Source organism: Acomys minous (genome assembly GCF_964271855.1).
Source record: "Acomys minous genome assembly, chromosome: 8".
Classification (NCBI taxonomy): Eukaryota; Metazoa; Chordata; class Mammalia; order Rodentia; family Muridae; genus Acomys; species Acomys minous.
The window spans coordinates 17,775,911-17,795,656 of record NC_140489.1 but is presented as its reverse complement, the minus strand read 5'-3'; the positions used below and the strand labels follow the sequence as shown (position 1 = coordinate 17,795,656).

The window sequence follows — 19,746 nt, the reverse complement described above, 5'->3', positions numbered from 1 at the left end:
ACCTGAGCTACTACAACTCCCCGCCGCCCAGGGCTCGCGCTCCTCCTCGCGTCTTCGCCCGCGGCTCTGGAGACGCCGGCACCCTCGCCGCACACGGCGCACGGGTCACCCGACCGCTCCAGGCCGCCACCTGTAACTGACGCGGCGCTCTCCCTCAGCAGGGCTCACCTCCTCCCAGCACCTCACGGGGCCGCGCCCCGAGCCCCGCCCCTCACTCCACGCCCCTCAGGTGCCCCACCCCCGCTCCTGAGAGGAACCAAGACAGCCTTGCCCTCCTCTGGGAAACCCAGCTCTTCAGTTATTTCTACTTCTCTCAGGCTTCCCCGTCCCCAAACTAGCCCCGCCCCCTGGGGGGGAAAACTCTCTCTCTCTCTCTCTCTCTCTCTCTCTCTCTCTCTCTCTCTCTCTCTCTCTCTCTCTCTCCCTCCCTCTCTCTCTCTCTCTCTCTCTCTCCCTCCCTCTCTCTCTCTCTCTCCCTCCCCCCTCCCTCCCTCCCTCCCTCCCTCAGTCCCTCTCCCTCTCTCTTTTCAGGCAGCCTTCCAGCAGCCTATCTGAATGCCTTTGCCCTCTTACTCCTGAAAGATCTAACCCAGCCAGGCAGAGCCTGAAGTGTGCTGATTGAGAAAAAGAGGGACAGTAAAGAGGGAAAGCTATTGGCCTGATGAACTCTGAATTAGCCCACCCCCCAAAAAAAATCAAGTCTTTCTTGCTAGAGGTATTTCTGTACCTTTTTGTTTAAAACGGAGACGTTGTGATTTTATGACTTTAATAGTTTATAAAAAAGTTTAATTATAAGCTGAAAAGCTGTTTCAGCGGCTCTCTAAAGGAGGACCCAGGGTTTGATTCCCAGCACCCAGGTGGCAGCTCGCAACTCTCTGTAATTCCAGTTCCGGGGGATCCAGCACCCTCTTCTGGCCTCTGTGGACAGACGTACATGCAGTCAAAACACTCATGCATATAAAATAATAAGATAGATTTTAAGTCTAATTGTATAAAATCTTTCAGATTCATTCGAATCTCTTCACGGCTTGCTTCTAATTTTCTTAGGCCCTGCTAATATTCTCTGGAAGGGAATATTAACTAATTGTCAACCACAACTGTGTCAAAGAGTCCTTTTAGACTTCCAGGTAAGTATCTCAATGCTGGGACTTTGGACTTGAAGGCTAATACATGAGTGTGTGTGTGTGTGTGTGTGTATGTGTGTGTGTTATGTGCATATATTTTAATCCTTAAATAGAGTACATCCTTGGTTAGAAACTTCTAGATCCAGGTGACTGTCGTAACTTCTTAAGGACAAGAGTATATGTTTATCTATCGTTTACATTCCCGAAACACGTGATATAACTCAGGACACAAACACGTCACTCACACATACTGAGTCCATGCATGAAAGCTCAGCAGGTGGCAGCTGAACTGGGCTAATACTTGATGCCCCAACTGAACGATTTTAACTTCTTCAATGATGCAGAAATTGCTCCAGGAATTCTATTTTCTTTTTCTTTTTTCTTTCTTTCTTTCCCTTCTTTTTCTTTTTTCTTTTTCTTTTCTTTTTTTGTTAATTGTTGTTGCTTTTTGAGACAGGGTTTCTCTGTGTAGCCCTGGCTGTCCTAGACTCACTTTGTAGACCAGGCTGCCCTTGAACTCATAGCAATCTGCCTGCCTCTGCCTCCAGAGTGCTGGGATTAAAGCCGTGCGTCCAGCTGCTCCTGGCAGTCTTTTTTTTTTTTTTCCCCGTAGTGCATCTGAAAACACATTCTCAGAAGCATCCATTCTGTGGACAAATATAATCCTTGCAAAAATCATGAATCACTTCCCTTGTTTTATTTCAAAAGGGGCTCTTTCCTTTTATACTCTCAAAGGTAAGGTGTATGGAAAAGAGGTTATTAAACTTTTGTGTGGTCTCTTGTGTTTAACCTCTTCCCATGAAAGGGTTGGTTATTATAACAGTGATCAGGCATTTTGCTTGTTTTTTTTTTTTATATTACTAATCATTTATTATTTGAGGCAGACCTTTGGGAGGAAATACATTTAGATAGACGTAGACGGTGCAGCTTTTGTTTAGATTTTATTATGTACCAATCACTTCATTCAATAGAGGCAAATCACATTATCCCTGTTCCTAATTTCTATTCATCCTTCTTTCATCTAATGCAGTTGACAGATGTTTTATTACGCAGCCCAGGTCTATCCCTTACTATCCACTACCATACATTTGAGCTCCTAGAAGTCCCTAAATTGTCAAATTTGCATGTACCCTTCCCTTTCTCTCTCTCTTATGAGTATCACCTAGTAAACTCATGATCATGACACTCAAGTATCACTTAACCCGACCAATGAAACCCTGTAATGCTCATCTTCGACTGAATCATGTGTCCTCCTTCAACAGTTCCACAACAGTTCACCCAGTTTCTATCATGCCACCTACAAAATATTAATGATCATTGACTTCTTTTCTCTCTTCCCACTAAGCTTATTCTAGGAGAACTATCAGTCAGCAGATATTATAAATCACACCTCGGCTTTCTATGTAGCGTACCATGACACCTGCCACATAGAAGGCACTGAAATATTTGTTGAATAAGACATATCTTCAAGAGACCATGGCCCTTGTAAAACAACTTCACAAATACAAATTGTCACATGACTAACATATGTGATAGACAAATATCTGCTTCTCCCAAATTGTTTCCTTCCCATTTACCTCCTAGGAAAACCACAAGAGCTGAAGCCTACATATTCACCCATTTGTTTACTTGTTCAGTGGATGTTTTGAAGAGCTCACAGCATAACAGGTGCATCCTCGACATTTCAACAGCATATCAATTGCTTGCCAAATGTCAAAAGCCCCCTTCCTGGACACAAAAATAAACGATTCTGCCCACTCTCCTTGAATCTAGGTAACACCGTGTGGCTAGCTCAACAGACTTTCAGCCAAAGTAACTTTCACTCTAGATCAAGACAACCAAAGCCAGGAAAGTCTGAATTTCACTCCCCTTCCCATTTCTTGACAACCTTACATTACTGAGCATGCTGACACTGACAGTGCAATTAATGAGATGGGAGAAGATTAAATCCTAGACTCCATGAAACAAAACCCTTCCCACCACCGACTAAAGTATTAATTTGTCTAATTATGTGAATGGAAAGTAAACCTAGCAGTGTTGAATCACTAATATGTTAGCTGGTCTTTGGTACTTTGCAGGTTCTTCTCTTTCCCACCTTTTATTTCCCGCCTGGTTCCACCCCTATTACTAGATGGGAGAGAAGAAAGGATAGAGGGGGGAGAGAGAGATCCTTGAATCTAATTTCTTTCTTGTTTCTTTTTTGAGCATGGCTACTAACAAACCTCAACCAACTCCCCGTGAACGACCAACAACCTCCAATCCCCCGCCTAGTGAGGCCCTTGCATTTATAAACCCTCTGAAAAGTTCCCAGAGTTCTAAACATCGCGCAATTGCGGAAACTATCTGCAGCTGGCAAAACCACGCCTTAGCTAGAGCACGAGGCAAAGCATAGGCAGCTGCTGTGGACAGTCTGAAGGAGCCTCAAATCTCCACACCTGGGATTAAAATGAAAGCACGTTCTTAAAATATTTCTGTGTTTTTAAAGAAACCAAAATTATAGAATTCTCACTACAAATATATGAATATTTTTTCTAGTAGCACTGTCAGGAATAATGTATGTAGACTGCATAGAAAATCAGATTTCTCTCTGGCTCTAGAGATTGTAGCAGAAACATGAACTATGGGAATGTATTTTTAAAAGCACATAAAGAAAAGTCCTTATGGATACACAGGCCTTTCTGTTCTTTCTCAGATGGTCATCTAACGTTGACATCTTAGTCTGAAAACAAGCAGTGTCATATCCCATCATCGCTGTCAGACTTTCCCAATCATGTTGAGAGAGATTTCTCTAGGTAGGCTCCAGGGAGTCAAGTGCTATGCAAAGTCAAGCGTATCCTAGGGAATAAAAGAAGCTATGAGTTAGGAAGTAAACTTTGAAGGGTCTTAAATATCTTAGTAAAGACTGTGCGTATTAATCAGGAGGACACCTAATTGAATAAATGAGGCACTGTTGCTAGTAGCTGAGTTTCTTTTTTTTTTCTTTATTTCTCCTGCTATCTTCCCTGCATTCCTGGATCACACTGAACTAATGTAACCATGAGAAAATGGATGATCGTCAGTGTGTCACCAAGAGATCTAATCATGAGGAAGTCTCTTCTTCTATCAGTGCTCTCCCAATAAAACCTAGTATTACAGTCTTTCCTCCAAACCCACAAAGCAATGAAACTTTCTAGCACCATAAAGCTGGGAGTTTCATTGAGGGCCTAATTTTTTTTTTAATTCAGTTTTTTAGGTGACAATAGTGCTGATAGGATCAAATGAAGTCTGTGATCATTCATGGCAAGAACAGGGGCTTAAACTGGGTATGAAAACACGGAGCAAGCCGTGTGAAACTTCCCAGGACTCCAGAACAGAGGCTCCAGGCCTCCTGGGTACTGCAAAGAAAACCGTAAACCCCCACTTGAAGTAAACTCTGTGTAAATTACAAGCAATGACTCAACCCAAATTCTGGTCTCTAGAACCCATGTGGACTGGCCAAAAATGAGCCTACATTTCCCAAGACTCTTGTCTTTGACTTTATGGCTGTGAGATAAATTGGTCAAAATGAAGCTAGGTGTGGTAGCCCATGCCTTTAGTTCAAGTACTCAGAAGGCAGAGGCAAGTAAGTCTCTGTCAGTTCAAGGCCAGCCTGGCCTACATAGCAATGTCCAGGACAGCTACATAGAGTGACCCTGAGGGGGAAAAGAAAAGTCAAAACCAGAAATCTGGTAAAACTTTGGATATAGAAGTGAAGGAAACCTTCTAATCTCTGACAAGCATCATGTCTCACAGCAAGAGACATCTACAAAGAGGCTGGCAGGGTCTACCGCATCCTTAATTCCAGTGTTCAGCTCTTCTTTCCAGCTTCTTGTGCTTTGGACCACCAGAGGGCCCGGGTTGGTCTGAAGTGTTTGATGGAAGCCCCTTAGAAGTGACAGCTACCCACAGAGGTCTCCAGGGCTCCCTTTGAAGAAACCGCTCCAGCAGTTAGATATCTCTAACCTTCTAGATTCATTGCAAGGTCTGGTTCACCTATACCAGGGCATAGAAAGGCTCCCTAGCAACTCTCTTTTAGTACCTCAGTCCTACTCCCAGACATGGCCAGCTCCTCCCAAGACCCTGTAAGATATTAGTCACAGGGCTGGTGAGTTGGATTAATGGGGGAACGCATCTGCCATTAATCTTGACATTATAAATTTGATTTCTAAGCCCTACATGGTAGAAAGAGAAACCCAACTCTGAGAGTTGTGCTCTGGTGCTCAAACATATGCGCACGCATGCACACACACACATACACACACACACAGTACAACTTACTAATATGATTTTTTAACAGTATTATTCGAACATCAGTACATCAGTAATATTCCAGCTCTTCCCTGATGAGCCTTCTGAGGCACTCTACATGTGTTCTGCTCGACTTTAAAACTATACAGCTCCTGCCACCTTTCCTTACCACTCTCAACTGCAACCTTTTGGAGATATAATGGAACTGTGGAAATGTGAGGAAAAAATAAATCACTGTAAAGGTCTCCTTAAAATGGCTGGTAGATATATACTGCCTCTAAGTTGCGAGTTTATCATAAGGGAACAGACTTTCAGCTTTTCAAACTGAGAAAGTTAGGGTTTGTTTTGTTTTGTTTTCCCCTGTCAGAAGATTAAGCATCTTTCTGTGTTGAGGCAAGCTCTGCTCAGCTCACTGAGAGTAGACGACAGTGTGCTTATCTAAAAATACATAATGAGGAATTGTGCTGTGCTTGAATATTTGCAGCTTACGGCTCGCTATGACACCGTGTGAGGAACATCAAGAAACCAATGACAATCAGAGCATCACACAGAGAGAGCCTTGGAACCCAGACTTAGAGAGTTAGGAGGAAAATGAATGCTAATAGCGTCAAGTCATAATACCTATCACCAATCCTAAAGAAGACACTAGCCAGCCACAGTTAGGGCAAGCTGTGTGGACACACTATGGAGGTAAGTCCTAAACTTAAGCCTTCTCCTCTGAAGGAGATCACGGAATTAACTCAGGAATAAGAGCCAGTGTGTTAGGCCGGGCGTGGTGGCGCACGCCTTTAATCCCAGCACTCGGGAGGCAGAGGCAGGCGGATCGCTGTGAGTTCGAGGCCAGCCTGGTCTACAAAGCGAGTCTAGGACAGCCAAGGCTACACAGAGAAACCTTGTCTCAAAAAACCAAAAAAAAAAAAAAAAAAAAAAAAAAGAGCCAGTGTGTTTCCCTACCCTGGGGATTTGGTTTTGGCTATATAATTCATAACTCATTTTTCTCAAGAGAATGAAGTGGAAGCTAAAGATCTGAGCTTGAGTCTTAAGTAACTTTGTGTTTTCTGACTCGTGTGCTCCTTCTACCAATGTGAGAAGATTTTTCCAGGTCCGTCACTAGAAAGTGAGAGACCTGGCCTGAAACAGCTCACGCCCAGACAACCAAGAGACACATAAGAAATAACAGAGGACCATTCTTTCAGAACAGAATGCCTGGAGACCAAGCTTACACTTAAATAATTCTTTGTCATATCAATCATGATTTCTCTGGTATGGGTAACAGACATGTGCCAGAATTCAGACCAGCGTCCCCAGAACACACAGGTCACTAGGGAACCATGTCTTGCTGTTGAGCCAATGACAATTTAAGCGATTTAACTCTTGCTCTAAGTAAAATCCCATTCAATTATTTCAGTTATTTGAGTTTAGAGAGAAAATCTATATATTCATCACAGAAGAAGAACGATTTGAAAACTCTTCAGAAGGCAGCTTCAGAGTATTAACCATTGTAATTTTCCTTTAAAATCATTATCTAGATTCATAAGACACAGAGGAATCACATGGCGTTAATTTGCAAGTTCATCTCTACTAGATGGCTCTCATAGTGCTGGAAGGTGCCTCTGCACACTACTGGAAGAGAAAGGTCATCATCCATCTGACACAGCTGTGAACCCCATCAGCTATAATAATGGCTGTCCTCATAAGGTATACCCACTGGTATAATAGTGGCGCAAATGTTATGTGGGTAACTAATCACTCTCTGATTGGATTTAAGGCCCACTTGCACCATTACTGGGGATCAAGAATCTGTGACTAGATAGGTCCTAGGCCCAAGGAAAGGATCTGCTACCACTGTTCTGCTAACCGGGCATAGTATTTAAATGCCTCCTATTGACTTATTGTTATGCTCTTGGATGAACGCATCTCTCAGTCCTCGTCAGAGGCATGTCTTCTTGCAGTAGACAGCAGTTAGCTCAGAGACCCATAAGGAATAAGAGACATAAGAGATTGCAGAGTGCTCAGCCCTAAATGGGAAGGCTCTGTAGCACCTCCTTACAAAGCTCAGGAATCCTCATGGAAGAGTGACCAGAGAGATTCTAAGGGCCAGAGGTGGCAGGTGACTACAAGAAAACAGTGTTTTCCAGACACAGCAGGGCAGTTACACATATGAACTCATAGTGGCTAAAGGCTCAAACCAGATGAAATCCTAGCAAGGCGGGGAGGGGTGGACTTTGTCCCAGCCCTAACTGAGGAACTATTCACAGTCAATAGTTGCTGGGAGAGAATCCGTTTTCTTTAAGGGTGTAGCCTAAGTAGGTTGAGCGCAATCCAGGGAAGGCCCCACACCCAGGAGTTTCAGTGGAGTGTGTGTGTGTGTGTGTGTGTGTGTGAGAGAGAGAGAGAGAGAGAGAGAGAGAGAGAGAGAGAGAGAGAGAGAGAGAGAGAGAGAGAGAATGTGCAGTATGAAGTTGAGTGGGTTGGAAGATGTGGTTACATTTGGGAGGAATTGGGGGAGAAGTGAACATGATCAAAACACATTGAATGACATTATCAAAGAATTAATAAAATATGTAAAAATTTAATTACTATCTGAAATATAATTTGAAACTATTGTTTGTAATTTTTGTTTTCAGCAGTTAGGACCTCCAAGCAAAATCCTTAGGTGGTTTGGATTGCCAAGGCTTCCTCTTACTTTTAATCTTACTTTAAACTAAGACCGTAAGGAAAATTCATGGATAAATGTGATTGATACATGAATCAAAAATCCACAGACTTTTAGTGTCAGGCACTTGTGTATTTAGTTTGTTCGTTTAAAGTATACATTGACCACATCCCCTTGATGGGGAGGCCTGGTGGCACTCAGAGGAAGGATAGCAGGCTACTAAGAAGAGACGTGATACCCTATGAGCATACACAGGGGGAGGAGGGCCCCCTCAGTCACAGTCATAGGGAGGGGAGTAGGGAGAAAATGGGAGGGAGGGAGGAATGGGAGGATACAAGGGATGGGATAACAATTGAGATGTAATATGAATGAATAAATAAAATATACATATAAACAAAAAACAAAAAAATAAAGTACACATTGGGTTCTGAATGAATTAGGAGCATGGGAAGAGTCATCAAAACACTTTATAGTCCTCCTTTTTCAGACTTTCCTTCTTCCTTTAGCATTCCCAGATTTTTTACTAGCTTCTATTCTAGGATTGGTGTAGTTTTTCAGGAAGTGTGGGAGGTTTACAATCCATCTCCTGTTTGATGCAGAGTCTATTTACCAAAAGAAATAAACAACGAAATGCATTTGTAGCCCAACTGGGTAGCAGCTCCATAAAGTCACTTCTAACTCTTGGTGACAGTGCTCAAGGGATGGGATAAGGTCTTTGAGGACCAGTGAAACACGCCCTTCCATTCCTGATCTCCCCAGGAAACAATGTGATGGTGCCTGCAGAGCATGAACTTGCTTGGCCGCACAGACATTTCATCATCACCCCTGTCCGTCTCACAGCACATCCCTGACTAGTAACAATAGCTCTTCTGGGAGTACAGTGACTACATCTCCCATGGCAAGGGAGGGGTAAGGGGAGCCAGACAACACACTGGCCAAATAAATGTGCATGTACACACGCCCATACACAACTCTTAGACATCGGGAAATATAAACGCTGCTAATCAAGACCTCCTTATATAGCTGGGAACAAAGTTGGAAAGGACTTTCCTTCTCCAATCCAAATTTACACATAAACATACATTAGAGTGATCACGGCTGCAACATGGCAGACAGTGTGCTCCTTGTTCAGGTGAGGTGTGCAGCAACCATAGGATTAGTGGCTATTATTGTCTAGACCTTATGGATAAGAAATTTTCCAAGGTCACAAAGATTGAGGCAAAATTTGAACCAAAAGGATGCATGCAACTAAGATTCAAAATCTTTTTCCCTTGCCAAGTAGTGGTTTACACCTACAGTTCTAGCATGCAGCAAGCGGAGGAAAGAGGAGTCTGCGAGTTTGAGGCCAGAATTAACTTCATAGCAAGTTAAAAAAAAAAAACAAAACTCGTTTCGCTAAATCACAGACTTGGTTGGGAAACCATAAAGCTGTCTTTACATAAACCCGGTTCGTCACCTAAAACCTTGCAAGAACCTCTGTCTCGTCCATTTACTGATCTGTGACTGTTCTAGACAGAGTTCTGATGAGAAGCAGAGACTCATTCAAATCAGCTCTCATAAAAGACGGAGAATGGACTTCTGCTCCCAGCCCCAACTGGAGTCTGACCAAGTAGCGCTCAGAAAGGGCAATGCTTGGGGCAGTTCACACGTTGCTCACCTCCCATCTTGTGTGCCTAAACATTCCAGCCGGCATCTTTGAGTCTCTAATCCACTGGAACCACTAGACCTTAGGCTCAGAGCCCACCACTTAAGTGACTGCTTCTACATGATCAGATACATAAGAAAGGAATCTGATTGGTTCTGATTCCGTGTCCCAGCCAGGCTATCCTCAAGGTGTAGGTTAGAGATACTCTAGTGTTAGGTAGCCCTAGGTCAGACGTTCACTCTGGTCCAATCAGGGGTGCTACTGCTGTACCTTCTAAGTGGAGAGGCACCCTGAAATTTAAGATATGTTTATCTCTTCTTTGTTCCCTTTTCCTTTAACAGGCTACAACACTTGGTTTCACGGTTTTTTGTCCAATTTTTTCAAGACACAGTTTCTCTGTGTAGCCTTGGCTGTCCTGGACTCACTTTGTAGACCAAGCTGTCCTCGAACTTACAGTGATCTGCCTCCCTCTGCCTCCTTAGTGCTGGGATTAAAGGCGTGCCCCACCACGCACAGCACTCACATTTAAATTTTAATGAACTCCTTTTTGCTCCCCACTTTTTCTCTTTGTTTTTAGGTTATTGCAGACCCACATCTTATTGATGTATCCTCAATGTCTAGTAACGAATGTCTGCTAAGAAGGCAGAGGCAGGAGGACCTCTGTGAGTTTGAGGCCAGCCTGGTCTACAAAGGGAGTCCAGGACAGAGAAATCCTGTCTCTAAAAATCAAAAATATAGGGGAGACTCACTACTGGCTATATAAAAAATAAAATGGTAAAGAAGTATCTGTTTTCCCATGTTTACTGTCACACTATCTACAATTGCCAAGACATAAAATCAACTTAGGTGTTCTTCAATTGGTGAATGATTTTTTTCAAATGTGACATATGCACACACTAGAATGCTATTCTGCTATATGAAACAGTATAATCATTCACTACAGCAAAGATGAACCTGAAGAAAATTGTATTAAGCAGAATATGCCAGATGCAAAAGAGACAAATATTTCATGATCTCAGTTACATATGGAATCTTTAAAAGCTGGGTCTTGGGAAAGAACACAATCAGGGTTTCCAGAAGGCTTGGGAGTCGGCAGAGGCATCCAGGTCACTAAACATATATATATAAGTCATATAGGACAGCAAAGATGTCCAGAACAGGCAAATATGTAACGATCAATGCTTGTCTAAGGCTTGGAGTAAGCATAAAGCATATGAAGGAAAAATGGAAATTACTGCTAATATTTAAAGAACTTCTTTCTCAGGTGACTAAAATGTTCCAAAAATGGACTGGCATGATAGTTATAGAATTCTGTAAACACACTAGATCATATGATGTAAGTCTGTCTCAATAAACTGGTTTTTTCTTTTCTTTTGATTCTTATTAAAACTAAATGATAAGATATTATAGGGGTTAGGCCTAATTCTGCTCTGATTTAAAGGAAAATAAAAAGTAAGCAATTGCAGACCTTAGTGTTAAATTACGGACAACTGTGATAGACGATTCTGGAGCTGAGAGTCACTTACCTGGGACACTCTGCTGTGCGTAGCTGAGATGATAATAACTGTGTTAATAAAGATGCTTTCAGTTAAAAATAATGAAAAACCCAAGTCAAATGGCCATGGGAGTAAAGGAATGTTGTAGCGCCTGCTGCTCAACTCATGTCCATGTCTGTTTGAAATGCCTGTCGACAAAAGTTAGACTTGACGGCCTCTTAACTTTGTCTAGGCTGATCACAGTGACTGCCCAACAGGGAAGTAAACAGAGATGGTGACACAGGGCACCCAAGACAGATGGTACAAGAAGACACAATTTCCAAATATTTAGTCCTCTTCAGAGCTTCCGTTTCAAATGCAGCTGCCACACTTTCAGGAAGCCATAGCAGTTTGTGGGGAGACCCACATGGAAAAGACCACGTGAAAAAGAACACGGCGAGTAGCTCTCCAGTCTGCCCATCTATGTGAGAGAACCTTAAGGGGACTTCTAGACCCTAGTTGAACTGTCCTACTATGCATTATGGAACAGATCCATGCCTTCCCCACAAAAATAAAACAGTATTTTAATTGATTGGGCTTACCACTAAATTAAGAAAAGTCCCCAATCCATATTGCTGCTACTTTATAAAATATTATGAATACTAAGAAAGCTACTTCCCCAATCAAAGACACCAGAGAAAGCAGGTAGAGTACATGAGAGACCTTTGGATGTGACTATCCCATGCTCACCATAGCTAGGAGAAAACTCACAGGATTTGAATCACCCTGAGAGAGCCAATGAGATTTGCTTTGTGCAGATTCTCTACTACCAAAAGCTTCCAAGTCTGTTTTCAGATCCCAGGCCTGAAATCTTCTCTTTTCTGGAATCTTCCTTTTACCATCTGATTCACCACCATGAGCTTTCTGTAGGTTTACACCCACTTTCTTGCAATAGTCATCCTGACAGGGAAACATGTACTATTCGGATCCTAATAACTTGATGTGTACTTCCCACCAAAGAAAAGCCTCATGGCATATCCAAAGGAAGATGGTAATATTTTTTCTAGTTTGTGTCAATGAAATAACTATTATAGCCTGAGGAAGAATTTTCCCTCCCTGGATATCTATTCATATGAAAAATGAAAGGAATAGAATGGGCCAATATGCTTCCCAGCTCTAGGAGTTTCTTGGCTGTTCCTTCTAGCTTCTCTGAGATGACTACAGCCTGCCCTGAAAACACACAATTATGCTACATCTCTGCTACATGTTTAGCTGTTTCCACACAGTCTCCATCTCCCATCCCTCATAAGCTTGATCACACTGCTTTGGCCACCTTCAAATTCAATCTTCCCTGTTTACTCCGAGGACTTGCCACCATAAAAAGCATGAAGGATCCCTTCTTCACGTGGCTTTTCCTGTTTGGGCCTTTTAACATTGGGTGGACTCCTGATTTTTGTTTTGTTTCTGTGGTGCTAGGAGTCAAACATGGGACCTCATTCATACTAGACAAATGCTCTACCACTGAGCTACACTCTCAGCCCAGGCTACCACCTTAAAACAGAACAACATGGCCTGGTGAGATGGCTAAGCAAGAAAAGGAGCCTGCCTCCGCCCCCACCCCACCTAAGCCCGATCTCCCGATGGAAGGAGATCACCTCAAAATCCAGTACCCACTCTGGAAGGAGAAAGTTGTCCTTTAGCCTCTATCTATGCATTGCATTGCATGCCTACACACACCACGCAGCACACAAATAAAATTTAAATTTAGAAAGAAAAAAAAAACCTAGGATGCACTAATTGAGTTTAGTATCTATGTCATTTCTCAAAACAGAGTTGGTTATTTCTTGTAAGAAACACGTTTAGGATTCTCAGACTATAAATCTCTATTTAGGGGCTTGAAAAGATGGCTTGTGTTCAAAAACATTGGCTGAGGACCTGGGTTCAATTTTCAGCACCCACATAGCAGATCATGACTATCTACAATCCCAGATCCAGGGGATCTGATGCCCTCTTCTGGCCTCACGGGGCACATTTAGGCAAAAACATCCATACACTGAAAAATAAAATAATTTTTAAAGTTTTAAAAAGAAATCTCTCTGTTTAATCTGCTTCTGAAATTACTCTTCCTTCCAACTAAACTTATGTGTCTTCTTCATTGTCACTCTCCTAAGTCAGCAGTGATGGGTTCGTGAGAGCGTGCCCAAGTCAGGAAGGCTCCTTCAGAATCTTTCCCTACAGTGTTGTTGTTTTTTTCTTTCTTTCAAATTGAGACTAGGCAAAAAAAACCAGTCGATCCTGTCTTTAGTGAGTGAAGGCACATTAGGGTCTGTGTTTCTAGGTAGATGCCAATCTATGACTAGGACAAACGAAGCTGATAGTCTGGGGAAAAGAGCGATAAGACGGGATTAAAAGGCTCCAAAAACATTCAGTTTCGTGACTACATTCGACCGCTGGGCCAGCTAGCCGCATGGTGTTAGCATAGAAGCCAAATCAGTTACAGGTCCTACATTTCCCCAATTGCTTGAGTTAGCTCAGTTTCCAATGCTTCAATGTAAGAGAGGTTGGCGTGAGTTTTTAACACTGGGTCCCTAAGAGAGCGTTCCGAAGTTAAGATTTTGATGTCTTCATTTGGTTGTTATTTGCATGCATTTTTATTTGCTTAATTTTTTTTTTTTAATTTGACAGTGTAAGAGACCTCTTGGACCTTGGTTACTTGCCTCTCAGTCAGCTCTGCCTCAACATCTACTTGAGGTCATTATAATGATTAAAATAAGAAAATGGAATACTGTTCAGCTACCAAAAACAAAGAAGTCATGAAAATTTGCACGCAAATGGATGGTAACCCAGACCCAGAAAGACATACGGCATGTACTTACATATAAGTGGATGTTAGCCATATCGTACAGGGCAACCATACTACAATGCACAGACCTGAAGAAGATAAGTAACAAGGAGGACAGGGAGAAAATAGAATAGACAGAGGTAGTGATTGAAGAGAGGGGAGAAGGTAGGAGAGGAAGCACAAAGAAAAATAAGGGTGGAGCTCAGACCTAGGGAGAGCGGGGGCAGGGGGCAGATTTTTTAAAAGGGGGGGGGTGTCTGCAGAGAAAAGAAAAACTGTGGGAGGGAGCATCTCTGTGACAAGCTACAGACTTAAGTCAGGGTAGGCTCCTGGGAGGGTATGAGGGACGCTCTAGTAGAGACTCCTACTAGCAGGAGCCATAGAGACTGATGAGGACACCCTCTGACTCGACAAGTCTCCCAGAGAGAGGGGGAACATCAAATCACCCGCAAAACGTTTCACCCAAAACTCACCCTGCTGACAAGCTGTACAGGGGTAAAGATAGATAAGACAGAGCAGAGACTGATAGAACATGCAACCAATGCCTGGACCAACCCAGGGCCCACCCCCTGGGAGAGAGCCAACCCTGACACTATTAACCATACTCTGCTACACTTGCAGAGTTGTCCTCTGAGGGCCTCCACCCAGCAGTGCTTTGAAACAGATGCTGAGTCTCACAGCAGAACATTGTGTGATGCGTGGGGAGTGTTGTGAAAAAGTGTGTGTGGGGGGGCAGGGACGAGAAAAGGATCTGGAGGAGACAGAAGCTTCACAAGAAGACTAACAGAGCCAACTAGCCAGGGCCCAGACAGGTTTGCTGAGACAGAAGCATCACCCAAGGACCCTGCATGGACCGCATGCACCTAGGCCCCCCTGCAAAGATGCAGCTGATAAGCAGCTCAGGCTTCATGTGGGTCCTCTAGTAAGGGGAGCAGGGCTGTCTCTGACATGGACTCTGTTGTCAGTGTTTTGACCACTTCCTTCTGGTGGGACTGCTTTTCCAGTCCACAGGGGAAGAGGACGTGTTCAGTCCTGATGGAACTTGGAGAGCTGGGGTGGGCTGGAAGTGGGCCTCCTCTTTCCTGAGGAATAAGGGCGGGTGGACAGAGGGAGGATGGGACTGGGAGGTGAGGAGAGATGGGACTATGACCAGTGTATAAAGTGAATTAATTAATTAATTAATTTTTTTAAAAAAATGAACTCTGAAAAAGGAGGAGAAGAAAATGGGAGAGACAAGGCTGTATTCATCTCTGTGTCTCTACTATTTATCTTCAGGTATGGCATAGTGAGTAGATATTGAACAAGCATTTAATGAACCCAAGAGAAAGAAACACAGAAGCACTATTTAAATGTAAGCTTATGACAAATGAGGGTGTGTATAAAGGCTTATGATGGCAAGTTTTGTCTGTCTTGGGCTGAATAACAATGTCAGTGTCATGAACAGAACTTTCTAGAAACAAGCCGTAAGAAAAAATAATTTGTGTTTCATGGTTCTTTATCTTTTTGTGTGTCTTCCTCCTGTTTGGTTCAAACACTGTGTTAAAGGGTATCTGGCCCTCAGTTCTTCAAATGGCCAGTGGGCCAGAGCCAGATATGTTCTTGTGGAAGTATCAGAGCTGAGGAGAAGTGAGGTCAAAACTCATCTACAGTCCTTTCACTGGCAAACACCTCTCCATTTAAAAAATATTATCGTGTGTGTGTGTGTGTGTGTGTGTGTGTGTGTGTGTGTATGTATGTGTTTTGCTTTCATGGATGTCTGCAGGTATGTGAACCACGTGCCTGCCTGGATGCCCATGGAAGCCAAAGAGGGCATTGGAACCCTAAAACAGGAGTTGCAGATGGTTGTGATCCACTGTGTGGGTGCTAGAAATCAGACCCAGGTCCTCTGGAAGAACAGCCAGTGTTCTTAACTGGTGAGCTTATGTCCCTCTAGTTCCCTTTCCTCTCCTTTTAAAGCCTCACCATATTGAGGATTCTAGAAAACTCCAGAGAAACAAAAGGCCCAGCTGTGGCTCTGGTTTCTCTTTCCAAATACACATGTAATTTGTGCAAAGAATCCAAGAAGCATGGTAGTGTGCAGTGTAGCAGAAACACCAATTTCAATCCAGTACTGTGGCAGGGACAGCCACTGGTATTCATAATGATAATCCTGACTTTACATATAATATATTCTGGCTACAAAGACAAAAGGTCCTCACTACTATGTCGTCACATGTGTCCCTGCATGCATGTATGTGGGTGTGTGTAGATGTGTATGCTCATGAGTGGAGACCAGAGATGACCTTGGACATCTGTTGGCATAATGGTCTTTTGGACTATGTACAGTTTACCCTTGTTTATTCAAATGCTGATTTCTCTACCTCACTAGATGGTGTCAATCTGGACATTGCATTGTGATGTTTATTCTAAGTATCTCCTGTCTCAGGTTTGTGTAAACACGTCACCATTTGTTCTCTGTATTGCCAATAAAAACCAATTAGCCAATGCAAAGCAATACAGAGAATAGGGTGGGACATCCTGGTCCAGTGAGGGGAGAGAAAGAGGAGGAAGGAAAGGAGGATGCCCATGGAGAGAACTGGGAAATACCAGGAGGACTGAGTTGGACCTAGGATATGAGTAAAAAGCAAGTATAATGTGGGAAATCCAAATGGGAGGAAACTATAATAGCTTGAAGGTTTGGGCTGGAGTAATTATTGCACAGCATTGTGCTTAATCTAGGCTAATTTTAAATAGACCCTAATCTCTCTGTGTGGTCATTTGGGTACAAGGATGATTAAGGATTTATTAAAGAATTAAATCAATATTAAATAGTAATAATCATTCAACGGATGTTGTTCATTAGGTGCTGTCCACCTTGGCTTTTGAGATGGGTTCTCTCTCAGTCCTAGAAGTCACTAATTAGGTTTGACTGGCTGGTCAGTGAGCCCCAAATATCTACCTGTCTCCCTTTCCCCAGAGCTGGGACTGCAAATACACACCATTGTACTTGATGTGTATGTGTGTGTGTGTGTGTGTGTGTGTGTGTGTGTGTGTGTTAGAGAGACATTAAACTCAGGTTCTCATGTTTCTGTAGCAAATGCTTTACTGCTGAAATATCTCACCTGTTGTATACTTTATTTCTAATATCTGTTAAATTGACAAAATATTTTAAAGATGTGATGATTTAAAAAAATATTTTCTAAGCTGAGTGTGGTAGTGCACACCTTTGATCCCAGCACTTGTGAGGTAGAGACAGAAGGATCTCTATGAGTTCCCAGTCCAGTGAGAGTTACAGTGAGACTCTGTCTCGATGTGTACATTAATTTTTTAAATTATCTGAAATGTAGTTCCCAAAGCGAGTTCTTTTCCAATCATGCAAGACAGCCTTGGTTCTCAGGAATTATTTGCTCATGCAGTAGTAAAATGAGTTGATCACAAGCAGCAGGTGACCACAAAGTAAAGATCACCCAGTAGATAAAAATTAACAATCTCCCAACAATAGGCACTCCAATTTCCAGCTTATAAGGGAAATCTGTTTCAGCCAATTTCGCTACAGCAAAAAATTGCAAGGGGAAAATATAATATCATGTACTTTAAGGGTTTTGTTGTCACTAATTATTTGAAACAAAAGGCTTCCTCCTTTCTTACCTACAGAGAGATAGGAGGTGTGCCTTAGCCTTTGCCTGACCAGTAAACCATGCCAAAGAAACTTGCCTGGCATGTTTGAGAAGTACCAACATCTATAATAAGAGAAAGACAGGAAGAAAGATAAACACCAAAGCTGGAAGAAGACTGAGCTGAAGTTTGTGGCAAAGGGCGCAGCATGAGTTGGTTTTTTTTTTTTTTAAACAATGTTCGCCTTCATTTGGTGAGGCTGAGAAGTCACTGGAGAGCTTGGAGCAGAGGCCTACCACACAGTGATGTGACACTTACTCAGGTCATTCTAGCTATTGGGTGACAATAGACTGCAAGGGGCAGAGGGCAGAAATCAAAGCAAACAGACCATGTACCTGACCAACCTTCATCAAGGAGCGAGAGGAAGATGTCCAGGATGGCTGTGGGAGTGGTGAAAGCGACAGGTATGAGGGACGAATGGTGTACCATGAACAAAACGGTGTGGTGACTGCACTCCGTTCCCAGCGCACGGTCCTGAGTATCAAGCGTTCTGAATCCAACTCTAGACTCTGGACAAGATCTTGAATTTTTTTTTTCGAGACAAGGTTTCTCTGTGTAGCCTTGGCTATCCTGAACTCACTTTGTAGACCAGGCTGGCCTCGAACTCACAGCGATCCACCTGCCTCTACCTCCTGAGTGCTGGGATTAAAGGCATGCGCCACCACGCCCGGCAAGATCTTGAATTTTTAAAAATACTTCTGTATATACTAATTTCTAGTATCAAAACTAGAAATCTTATGCTTTTTCCTATTGTGCTCTCTGCTTTAGCTGTTTTACACACACACACACACACACACACACACACACACATACACACACACACACACATACACACACACACACACACACACACACACACACACACACGGGATGAGAATGTTGGTTGAAGTGCTGTGGTTGTCCAGAATGCAGCCTGATCCTGAAAAACTTCTGCTTATTACAAATCATTTCTATGGGCTCACTTATTTTGGTTTACTAAGCACACAAGGCCATGAACTTTAATATCTCAAGCAAATGTGTTAGACATCTGGGATCTGGCATAAGTTTCTCCTGTGGGATGCATTGTTTGTACAAACTTTTATTGAATTAAAAAAAAATACAGAGTTTCAAAATATTCATGTAACCTACTAAGACTATTTTTCTGAAGCCAGAGTCAAGATACAGAGTTCTCCAAACCGATTAATAACCTTGCTTTTTTTAATAGGGCTAGAAATCTACTTGAACATGGTATGATTTCAAAACAAAGTCAAGCTTGCGTACTCAGAGCTATGGTTCAAACCAGGAGAGGGCTGGCCTTGATGCCACAGCTACTCCAGGCTAAAGCCAGAAGCTCTCCTTTGAGAAAACCATGGATTTTTGCAGGAAGGGAACATCCCAGGGTTAAGGCCAGCCAGGCCCTGCTGTGTAAATGCAGATGGTGTTGGGCAACTTAATTTTACCACTGGCCTTCATTTTTCCTTTAGTCTTGTTTAAAAATTGGAAAGAAAAATACTAACCCCACAGGTTTTAGAAATAACAGTGATTGAGAAAACAGAATGACGACTATGGACAGATTTAAATAGAAATCTCTATACATGCAGACACAGGTGAGACAAAGGCGGAAGTAGAACATAAAAGACCTCAAAAAAAAATAAATAATAAATAAATAAATAAATAAATGACTCTCATCCAACAATGGGAAAAAACAAGCTAGCTCAAACGGTTTGGTTTTTGTTTTGTTTTTTTTTTTTTTAGAAAAGAGATAAGGGTCATCTTCTAGAGTGTTTATCCCAGGCAGGGCAGCCTCTCAAGTTTCTTTAGAACAATGGTTCTAATGCTGCCACCCTCAAACACAGTTCCTCCTGTTGTGCTGGCCCCAACCATAAAATTATTTTGTTACTGTGTTATAGCTGCAAGTTTGCTATTGTTATGAGTCATAATGTAACTATCTGATATGCAACCTCTGTGAAAGAGTCATTCAACCCCCACGGGTGGCAACCCACAAGCTGAGAATCCCTGCTTTAGTAGCTTCCTAAAGCACCCAGGGCAGCGTCAAGACACAGGAAAGAGTCCAGTCAGCTTGACTGACAGACTCTTCTCTCCCG

The 19,746-nt window shown here is 42.7% G+C and overlaps 1 protein-coding gene and 1 long non-coding RNA gene across 5 annotated transcripts in view; one reads left to right on the top strand and one right to left on the bottom strand.

Annotated features, from left to right (window-relative positions):
- Nucleotides 1–144, bottom strand: part of TC2N (tandem C2 domains, nuclear) — a 74,018-nt gene extending 73,874 nt beyond the window's left edge. For all 3 annotated transcript variants that reach the window (XM_084791445.1, XM_084791444.1, XM_084791442.1), the window contains exon 1: nt 3–144. The gene's annotated coding sequence lies outside the window, so the exon portion shown is untranslated. The remainder of the gene's footprint in view (nt 1–2) is intronic.
- Nucleotides 102–14,240, top strand: LOC311602834. 2 transcript variants are annotated; one of them, XR_014780871.1, is made up of 5 exons: nt 102–229; nt 1,048–1,127; nt 5,875–6,080; nt 6,920–7,088; nt 13,852–14,240. It is a non-coding gene; the product is annotated as an uncharacterized lncRNA (long non-coding RNA). The 2 variants fall into 2 exon arrangements; XR_014780872.1 differs by lacking the exon at nt 13,852–14,240 and having other exon boundaries at nt 6,920–7,792.
- The last annotated feature ends 5,506 nt before the right edge of the window (nt 14,241–19,746 follow it).